A 10,631-nucleotide genomic window follows, 5' to 3' on the forward strand; every position below is an offset into this window, starting at 1 on the left:
ACCTGTGTGTTCATTCCTTTGCCAGTGTTACACTGTCTTGATTATTGTAGCTTTATGGTAAGTCCTAAAATCAGGTGGTATAATTCCTCCAACTTTATTCTTATTTTTCTAAAGTGTTTTACCTATTGTAGTTACTTTGCCTCTTCATGTAAATTTCAGAATCAGCTTGTCTATCTATATCTACAAAAAAAAAATCATACTGGGAATTTTATTAGAATTGCATTAAATCTACAGATCAATTCAGGAAAAAATGACATCTTTACTGTGTCGAGTCTTCTAATCCACATACAGTGTATGTCCATTTATTGAGGTCTTTGATTTCTTTAATTGGTGTTCTGTGGTTTTTAGCATATAAACCCTATACATGTCTTCTTAGATTTGTACCTAGTATTTCTCCCTTTAGAGGAACTATTATAACATTTTTCTAAATTTCAGTTTCTAATTTTTCATTACTAGCTTATAGGAATACAGTTTTGTGTGTATTGGCCTTGTATCCTTTGATCTTACAAAAGTCACTTCAGTTGTAAGGGTTTTTTTGTAGATTCCTTGAGTTTTGTTTTTTGCGTGTTTGGTTTTTTGAGACAGAGAGCTCGAGCGAGAGCCTGCAAGTGAGCAGGGGCAGAGGGAGAGGGAGAGAGAGAATCTCAAGCAGGCTCCACACCCAGCACAGAGCTCAGTCTCATGATTGAGCAGAAATCAAGAGTCAGATTCCCAACTGACTGAGCCACGCAGGCCCCCCTGTGTGTTTGTTTCTTTTAACATAGACAATTCTGTTACCTGCAAATAGGAACAGCTTAATTTCTTCCTTTCCAATCTCATGCATTCCATTTCTTTTTCTTGCCTTATTGCCCTGTCTAGGACTTACAGTATAATATTGGATAGGCATAGTCAGAGTGGACACCCTCACCTGATCCCAACCTTAGGGGAAAGCATTCCATCTTTGACTATTAAGAACAACATTAATTGCAAGAGGTTTTTTGTTGTTGTTGTTGTTGTTTGTAGTCATTTACCTTTTTGACATCTCCCTTCCCATGAGGATGTATGCTCCATGAGAGAGCCAGCCGTCTGTCTGCTCTCAACTTACCCCACAGTGCCTGGAACAGGACCTAACACACAGCAGGCTCTCAATAAGTGAGTCTCTACTGAATGACTTAGCCAGCATAGCCGCTGCCCTTGCGACAGACAGCAGAGGGCCTGGCTGCACATTCGGACAGTGTGAAGAATAATCTTACAACAAACACCCGGTAGATCCAGTTACGCGACGGCCCCCATCGCGGTGACGGCTTGAAGCTGCAGTGCACTGCCCATCAGCTTCCTAGGGAGCCGCACTGTGTGGCAGTCATGGTCGTCGGTGAGTTGTAGGTGACTGCAGGACCACGATTGTTTCAGATCCAGAGCATTCCCTTCCCAAAGGGAATTTAAACAAAATGCTCTCAGCTCTGAAAAACAGGGGCTTTCAGGGGAAAGAGTCACACTGCTCTGAAATCTTAGGCCCTCAGATGGGTGGGGCTGGTTCGCTAAATTTATTTCAGCCGCTTATAGAAACACAAGGGGGAAGGGGGGGTGGCTGCTTGCACACCAGCCCTGGCTCTAGGGTATTAATATCTGCCGGGTCAGGCTTTTATTTGGGTTTTGTTTCACCTTTTGGGGGTGGGGAAGCAGGCAGGCAGCAAGCAGGAATATCTCACAGCTGCACGGCTTCTGAGCTGTGCTCTCCCACCTTCCTCCCTGTGCCTTCCCTGGGAGGCCAGACCCGGCCCCCTCCCACTGCACCTTAGTGGGGGGCTGTCTACCCACTGAACGCCAAGCAGGCTCATCCAGGCCCCTTTGACCTCTGCTCGTCTCCCATTCCCAGAAAGGGTTGGAGCCCTCCAAGAGACTGAGAGATTGAACCTGGTTGCCTGCTTTCTGGCACAATGTGCGTGCCTTTGTCCCTGGCCCCATCAGCACCTCCTGCCCCATCCCACACCCCCATCCTCAGTGGCTCTACTATTTGAATTTGGGGGGTTCTTGGATATTAAATCCAGGCCTTTTGAGTCCTGCCTTCTTTCTCCTCAGCCTCCCCAAGGCACCAAACACACATTTTTTTTCTGTGCCTGATGCCTGAACGGTCTCTCGTGTCACACACACCCCCATATGTAGAAAAAGGGGTTAAATGAAACCCCTATGTTGCTTTCTAAAAACCTGTTCTTGTGAATTTGGAATGCTTATGGAACACAGGTTAATCACCTCCCACAGATATGGGAGAAACTGAGGCAAGGGAAGGGGAGGTGAGTTCTGTGTCCACCGACCGACTCTCAGAGGTACCCACTGAACCTGAAAGGACCAGAGAAAGATAGGGACCTGTGTCTGGGGACTGCTGCCATGTAGCCGGCTCTCTGAGGGCAGAAAGAGAAGACACACAAGGAAGCTAAAAAAATCTGCTGGGCTTATGACTCAAATAATCACATGAGAATATGGGAAGTACCGCACCCAGGGCTCGGCCCCTAGGAGCCCAACAAATGTCAGTCTTGTTCCTTGGCAAACTCCTGCTTCCCAGGTAGCCAGGGAAACTGGGGAAAGGAGCATCGTCCTGTCCACTCCCCAGCCCCCAGGTAGAAAGACTGAACAGGAACTGATAGGAGAGGGGGTGGCCTGGGGCAGGAGGCCCGGAGAGGCCTGACATGAAGATTCCCCAGGGGATTCTTGCTCTGAACTGGGGTGCCGCTTCAGGGAGAATAAAGGGTGCAGACATATTTAGAAGCTGTAAAGTGCTCACAAGTAAACTAAGTTTCTCTTTTGTCCTCGCACCAGCCAGTTTGCCTTGGAATTCTCTTCCGGCCCTCTCCTGCAAAGCCCAGCCCAGAAGGGGACTGTTGCCACCCTGGGGACCTGTTCCTTTGAGAAGCAGGACCCACCTCCCCAGCCAGAGCAGGGATCAGACAGCTCTTGGAGGGTCGTGACACAGGCAGCCAGAGAGAGGACGGATGTCGGCCACAGCCCTGTGACTTCTTCCGAGCTGCCTCTCTCCTGCCAACTGCACCTTCCACCCCGCGGGGGCCATGGGCCCCCAAACCAGGGCCTGCCCTCGTCTGACCAAAGGCAACCAGATCTGCTGCAGCTGTTCTGGGAGAGAACAAGCCCTCCCAGAGACCGTGGATGCGGCTAGAGAAAGATTCTTGCCAGCCTGGGGGTGTAAATATTTATACAACGTGGTATGTGGGAAGAGGGAAGGCAGAGGGAGGTGGCAGGAATGAGGTGCACTGAGACCGCAGGCTGCAGGAGCCTGCTTTTCGGGCTCAGGTGGGAAGGGCGAGAGGCCACCAGGATCCTAGCCCCCCCACTCCCACCGAATTCCTACATCAAAGAAGCAGGTCTTTGCCCCCAGCCTTCCTGCCACAGTTAAGAGGAGAACTTAGAAGAAAGTTCACCATCCTTCCCCTAAGTCCCCTAAACATTCCTCCTCAGGACTAGGATAGGCCTCTCTGCAGGGAAGGAGGCTCTGACTTCAACCAGAGACAAAGCAGGTCCGCAGGGCCCAGGAGTGAGGACTTGTGGGCTCCTGGGCCTTCCGGTTCTAGAGTCTGAAAGGATGCTGGACCCCGAGAGTTGGACTCTAGGACTGAAGGCTTAGAAAACAGAAGCAAAATAGAAAATAAGCAAAGATCTCTCTCCAGCTTCTATACAATTAATGATATTTTCCTGGAGTAGGAGGAACGTTGATGAAGATGGTGAGGAACGGACGGGACCTGGCCAGCGGGCAAGGTATGTGGAGAAGGCGAGGGAGCCCTTGATGGCCCTTGCGGAGCAGCACGTGGCCACCATCACCAGGGGCCCAGGAGAGGGTGGCGCAGCCCTCGGGCCCTGGCACCCCGAGACGCAGGCAGCCCCGAGTGCACATTGACCCGGCCGCTCCTCACCCGGGCCCACCCAGAGCTCAGCCAGGCCCCAGTGGCACCGACGTCCCAGGGTGGGAGGCAAGCATGGGTCGGGCGGTGGGGAGGGTGGGGGACGGCCAGATGGACTCCAGTCGATCTGCCTCAGACAGCTGGGGAGCAGAGCCAGGATGCGCCTCCCCACCACCACCCCCCCGCCCCACCGTCACTCCACACAGGAGGGGCGCGGCTGCGACTTCTAGGGTTTCTCTGCCACCGCGCCCTTCAAGAAGTGCCACCTGCTTCTATCAGTATGAGGCTGACCCTCAGGGCCTCCCACAGGTGGGGTCTGTGTTGCTCCTCACTGGCCAACCGCCTTTAAGACACCTTGAAATGATCAGCCACGACTTGCATTCTGCTCTTACCGTAAAAACATCCTCTGGCCGGGTTGGGGGTGTTGGGAGGGAAGGGCCCTCTGCCGGGAAAACCGCCGGGGGTCTTCAGCCAGAAAGCGACTATCAAAGGACACCCAGGCTCCCCCATGAGGCGGCCCCCTAAGCTGCAAGTCCTCCCACCCACAGCACAGAGATTTGCGAGTCATCCGTTCCCAGCACCGGCACCTGCCCTGAGCTCCAGCCTTTAGGGTGGAACCCGGTGAACCCCCCACCTGTCCGCTCAGAGAGGGATGGATTCCACCGCCTCCCTGAGCCATGGGGCCCAGGCCCACACACCGTGGAGGAAACACCATCTGCCCCAGCCCTCAGCCCCAGCCTGGCAGCCACTGTGAACCCTCGTAGGGGGAGAGGAGCCCTGTCCCCAGCCCGCCTCTCCAGAAGGGGGGCTCCTCTTCCAGGGACACCAGGGTTGCGGGAGAATCTTCAGATGCTCAGGTCCTCTTCTGCCACCGTGGCTCTGCCTGCCGGCTGTGGCCTCCTTCTTGCCAGCTCTGCTGAAACAGATGAGCAAGAATAAAAGCTTGTGTGACCCAAGGAAAGCTTGAGGGGAATGAACTGACGGCGAAGGAAAAGGAGGGGAAGAGCTCTAAGAAACAGGAGAGGAGGGGAATTCAGGAAACAGACAAAATAAACCACCCGGGAATCCAGATGTAAAACAAGGAAGGCCGAAAGAGAAGAAAAATTATGCTAAGAAGGCAGAGTCGGGTGGGGAAGGGAATGGAGAATGAAAAAGAAGTGGAGGGCAGTTATAAATAATTCTGAAAAGAGAAGAATGTGAAAGCAAACAACACCAGAGAAAAAGAGAGAAAGAGACCCAGGAGGGAGAGAGAGGCAGCCATGGGTTTTAAACCGCTTTGACCCCCCACCAGCCACACTCAGGCATGTTCGAGTCTTAGAGCATTTGTGGATTTCACTCTTCTAACACTGAGCAGAGGGCAGTCCTAGAAAAGCAAGCTTTCCTGCGTGCCCTTGTTTTTCCTCCAACACCCTAGCTCACCCCCACCGTTGGTCTTTTTTCAGGGGGAGAGCTCTTCTTCCAGGGGCAAGGCCAAAAACCATTCCAGTTCGCCCCCCGAGTCTGGGCTTCCATCACGGTGCCCTCCTGAGGGCCCACTGGGCGGTCTGAGTAGGGGGAGCCCAGCGATGGGAGCGTTGGGTGTGATGCAGCTGTCCCTCCAGCTTTTCAGCCTCTAGGGAGGGGCTTTTCCCAGCCACCCTGCTGTGGATCTGGGCTAACCCAGCCCTCAGACCCAGCAGGGGTGCCTGGAAGAGGGCATACCCAACTCTGTGCAGAGCCAGAGAAGCCCCAGCAAATGCAACTTTTGGAAACAACTTAGATGATTTAAATTTGTTTCCAGGCATTCCCAAGGGGACCTAAAGATAATTACAGTTTTCTCATTGCTCCAGCAGCAAACAGCATAGTTTCTTAAAGTTCACCTTCCGTGCCTTCTATTCACAAACCCCAGGAGCGCTTGCAGAAGATGCTGGTCCCTCTCCCTTTGCCTGCTTGGCCTTTCAGCCTTCTGTTGCCCCTCTTTTCCTCTGTGAGTCAGCCAGTATCTCTCGTCTGTGTCTGCTTAGGTCGTTCATTTCCCTTACTTAATCACACCCACCTCTGCCCCCTCGACATTTCTCGAGGGCAGCAGGCCTCGGGAGGCAGTGGAAGCACACCGAAGCAGAATCAAGAAGCAAAGGAAGTAAAAACGTGAGTCTGGTTTAGCACCCAGCATGCCCAGACTGTCTGCAGCGGGTGAGGAGGCTCCTGGCAGACACGGCGCTGCGCCTCCCCAGGCCCCCTAAAACTGTCCCCACAAAGTTCAAGCCAGGCGAAGCCACACAGGCTGAGCTCTGATGGACTAAGACAAAGGGAACAGTGCCAGCACTGGCCCTTCTCCCCAAGAATTCTCAAATACTTGACCCCAGTTCTGTACATTCCAAAAGTCACATTTTTCTTCTACCAAAAACTGAGAGATGTGGCCAAACGTGCGGCAGGAATCACGTCTAGCTTGTAGCCTTGGATACTCAACCCGGTTTCTTCTCGTCCCTCCTCACCTCCCAACCTGCCACAGTCGTATAATCTATGACTCAAACTATTATTTAACCATGAAAAAAGACAAACCAGGAAATTAGAGGCTGAATGACCTAAAATTTATTCCATTCAACTGAGCTAATCTCCACATAAGGGTGTGTATAATAATAAGTCATGCTGTATCTATTCTGGAAGATGTGAACATCGCAGGGAAAGGGCATGGTGATTGAAGATCCCAACCTGTTGAGATTTGTCCTCAAAGGGGTAAGTGCCTGGTCCTGGGCCACGCGGCCAAGCAGTTTGCCAAATGAGTCTTAACATTTGGGAAACAACGGAGAGGAGCCCATGTTCAAGGCTGACCACAGTCAAATCCCAGCACTGCCACTGTCTAGGCAAGCAAGGGACTTACCTGCCTCCCCTAGTCTCCTCCGCTAGGAAATGGCAGTGACAGCAACCCCCTCTCCTGGGGCTGTGGCCATGAGGACAGATGAGCAGGGCGCTTGGCACATGTGAGCAGCCCCCCCTCCCTAAAAGCGCCCCCAGTCAACCATTGCTGTACGTTCAGCAGCGAATTGGCAAGGCCAAGAAGAAGGCTGGAGGCCCCACAAAATGGGGTTCCACGGAGTCACTGGAACACAGTCAAGTATCCCGAGCAAGAGAGAGGAGAGGGTCCCAGAGGAGGCCCAGGCAGCTGGCGGGTGGAGCACTGCACGGAGAGCCAAGGACAGCCACTCACAGCGTGGGTGGGAGGACGCAGGGGGCTGCGCTCCAGTCCTCCCGCATTAGCTCAACTCGACTGCATCCCCACCCTTGCATGTGTTCATCCTTCCGTGAACCCCAGCACGTAGTTACCTAGCACTACTGTGTGCACAGCACCGGCCAGGCCAAGGGCGGTAGGGGGAGCAAGCTTACGCAGGGGTCACGAGCCTCAGAGACTTAATAACTGGGCATTTCTGTCCAAATTCAGAGATCTGTCCTTTTAGGAGCTAGACTGTAAGGATATGACCAAATGCTGAGAAATTCTTATTTCAGGGCCAATTTTCTTTCTTAAAGTAGAAAGGCAAAGAGTTCAAAAATGTTCTGGAAATGTGAACACTCACTGAATCTTGTTAACATTTAAGGGATATTGTTAATTTTTAGGTGAAATAAAGACGGTGTGGCTAAGTTTAACAAGCCCCCCCCCCCTTTTAGAGATACATACTGAAATACTGGCAGAGGAAATGATACGCCCCGATACATAGGATTTAGTTCAGTATTATATGGGAGGTGGGGAGGCAGATGGTGGTGTTATGGACAAGCCTGGCCAAGAGTTAGTGATGTTGGTGATGGGTACATGGGGATTCATCGTACTCCTTTGTCTCCTCCTGTATATGTTTGAAATTTTCCATAATAAAATGTCTTAAGTTCATAAAAGCTGAAACATTTTTAACTCAGGGATTCTTGTCTTATTGGTTCTTGCAACATGATATTTACTTGCTGAGGACATGTGCTCTTGGACAGGAGACGAGGCTGTGGGACACCTGCCAGGAGTGGGGGGAGCTGGAGAAGACGCAGGAAGACCACCACGCAGGGGGCAGGAAAGTGCCCCAAACCCTCCTCCCCCCAAACACATGAGAACCAAGACGGCTGTCCCGTCCCTCAGGGCCTCCCAGGCTGGGAAGAAAGAGTCGAAGAGATCAGTGTTCATTTGGCACTGCTTTTAAACTCAGTGAAAATTATCCTTAGGTTGGTTTCAATGTATTTTAAAGCACAATGAATTATTTTTTCCAGCAGACAGCGATTATAGCAGAGTGGGCTACCTCTCTAACCTCAAATGGAAAATGGGGAGAATCCCATGTGCCCCATTTCCTAGAGTGTGAGGCTTAATGAGATTAATGCACGTGAAGTGTCCTAGCACTAGTAAGCGCTGATAAAGGATGGGTCTGAGTTGAGGGGTTGTTGGCAAATATCAGCCTTCAGCCTCTTGAGACCACAGTGGACGCACCCCATCTCAGTCGTTCTCTTTGAACAGCCGCGGCCTCACTTAAACATAGAAATTAGATAAAACTCAGGGCACACATACTCTGAGACCTCTCTGGGCCGGGAATCCTACTGGGTGTCACAGAAGCCACTGCTGTCCTCTCCCTCTCCAGAACAGCCACCTGCTGTGGGAAGAACAGGCCACTTGGGATGCAGCCCTCACTTTCTAGTTGAAGAATGAGTTGAGAAATGAGGAATAGGGCACTCTCCACTTGCGCCGTAGCTTTGAATGGCAAACCGCATCCTAAGAAAGCAGACCTTCAGCAGATCATCTCATTCCCAAAGACAGGGGTACACAGATGGACAGCAGGCCCTGTGCTCAGCAGCACTCCCCTACAGGGAGCTTCTAGAGCCTTCCCCAGCTGAGTCATAGGCAAGCGGTCATGAAAGCCTCCAGACTCCAGGGGGCAGCAGAAGACACCCTCCCAGGTCAGAGGGATGAGGTGCCAAATGTCTGGGCAGGGTGAGCGGACCACCTTCCAAGAACAAATCTAAGCAGCCATGGCATCCAGAGGCCGGGATCCCAGGAGAGGCGGGTGGCCCACCGAGCCAGGTCATGAGCCTCTGCCACTTGTCCCCAGGCAACTGGTAAGTGGCTTCCTAGAGATAAGCGCCAGCCAGGAGAAGGCGTTTGTGACTTTAGGTGAAGGCTAGAGGACTGGAAGAGGCAAGGGGACAGAGCAGAAGGTAGTCCTGTGGCTCAGAGAGCAGCAACCCCAAGTTTTTAGATTCTTGCTCTATGGCCTCTTGCCAAGCGATGAAAGCGTTTATCCCATCCCAGCCTGCTCCATGGCCTAGCCTCTCCTTCACACCACTGTCCACCCAACGGGCTGCATGTCCTTTGTGCCTTCTTTCTTCAGAAGAATCAGAGCGGAGGGAGGGATCCCTACACAAAATCTGAACACTCTCAAAAAGGTCCTTGGGCTTTGGGAATGTCGAAATGAATTCATGGGATCATTCTAAGCTCTCTGAAAGTGCCCTGGCTCCAGAGAAGAGAGCAATCTCTGTTGGGAGACCTCAAGGGCAAGGGCTGAGAGCATGGGCTTCGGAGCCACAATGCCTGAGTTTGAATCCCAGCTCTGCTAGTTACCAGCCCTATAACAATGGACACACTGCTTAGCCTTCTGGGCCTCAGTCTTCTCTGTGAAATGGGGCTAACAGGTGGGTCTACAGGGCAGCGCTGGGGCTTACAACGATGGCTAGACAGAAACCGCCCTCAGTACGTATCAGCGAGCCTTCCTCCTCGGCCCGGGGGAATGCACTGCTAGCAACCCCACGTTTCCTGGGACAAATAACCTGCTACAAGGTGGGAAGGTATTTGAAGGAAGCCTAAAGTCTTCATAGAAAGCCGCTTGGGGATATGCACAGAGTACTGTTCTCAACACAAATCAGAAGCCCCGCATATCTGCGCTTCCTCCCCTCAGAATGTACCTCCTAGAGGCCACCAGGCTCTGGAGGCTGCATAGAGCAGAGGCCCTGAGGCTGGGGTAGCATTGCCCTGCTAGGGTGGAGAAGGAAAGGGATACTGTGGGCGCAGCCCTCCTGTGGCCACTTCGGCTTTTGTGCTGGATACGCAGAAACCATCACTGGACTCCAAGCGGGGCTTGTTAAGCTTATCAGCCAGAGCCCGAGAGGCCGGCCGGCTGCCCTGTGGGGGACAGGCGCATGTGGGCAGGCCTGGGCACAGCCAGCCTTGCAGAGGCCAGTTCTGCACCAGAGGTTGGGCTTCCCTGGGATGGGAAGGAAAGAGTTAAACCCACTGGGCTTCAGGAGGCCGGCTCTGCAGCTATAAACAGTGAGCCAAGGGAGGGAGGGAGCTGACACAGGATGTGGCCAGGGCTCGAGCTGTCTGATTATTAACTTCACTTTTATTTGGAGGGGGATTTGATTCTCTGTTTTACTTCCCATCAAGGAAGTGAAAGCCCAGGTCTCGGAGGGGCCTGGTTTCAAATTGTTTTGTCACAGCTCATTCATTTTTCCTCTTAAATAAATAAACAAAACCACCTCTTTGTTTTTCCCTTAATGAGCGTTCAGCAAATCATCTGTGGGTGAGGCATGAAAGGGGTTTTCTGGAGTCCTTCATGAAGCACTTTGGCTTATTCTTTTAAAAGGAAAAAGGATTCTTCCTTTAGCTTCAGCCTCCTGCAAGACTCTCCAGGCACTTTCTTCTCCGCCTCCCCTGGAGATCTCAGCCTGGAATCATGACCTCAAGCCCAGCTTAGACCTTCCTTGGCTGGCCCCTGGGGCCTAACCTGCAGACGGGCATCCCTGTCC

The sequence above is a fragment of the Ursus americanus genome, chromosome 26, assembly GCF_024610735.1.
Source record: "Ursus americanus isolate L20-20 chromosome 26, mUrsAme1.1.p, whole genome shotgun sequence".
NCBI lineage: Eukaryota > Metazoa > Chordata > Mammalia > Carnivora > Ursidae > Ursus > Ursus americanus.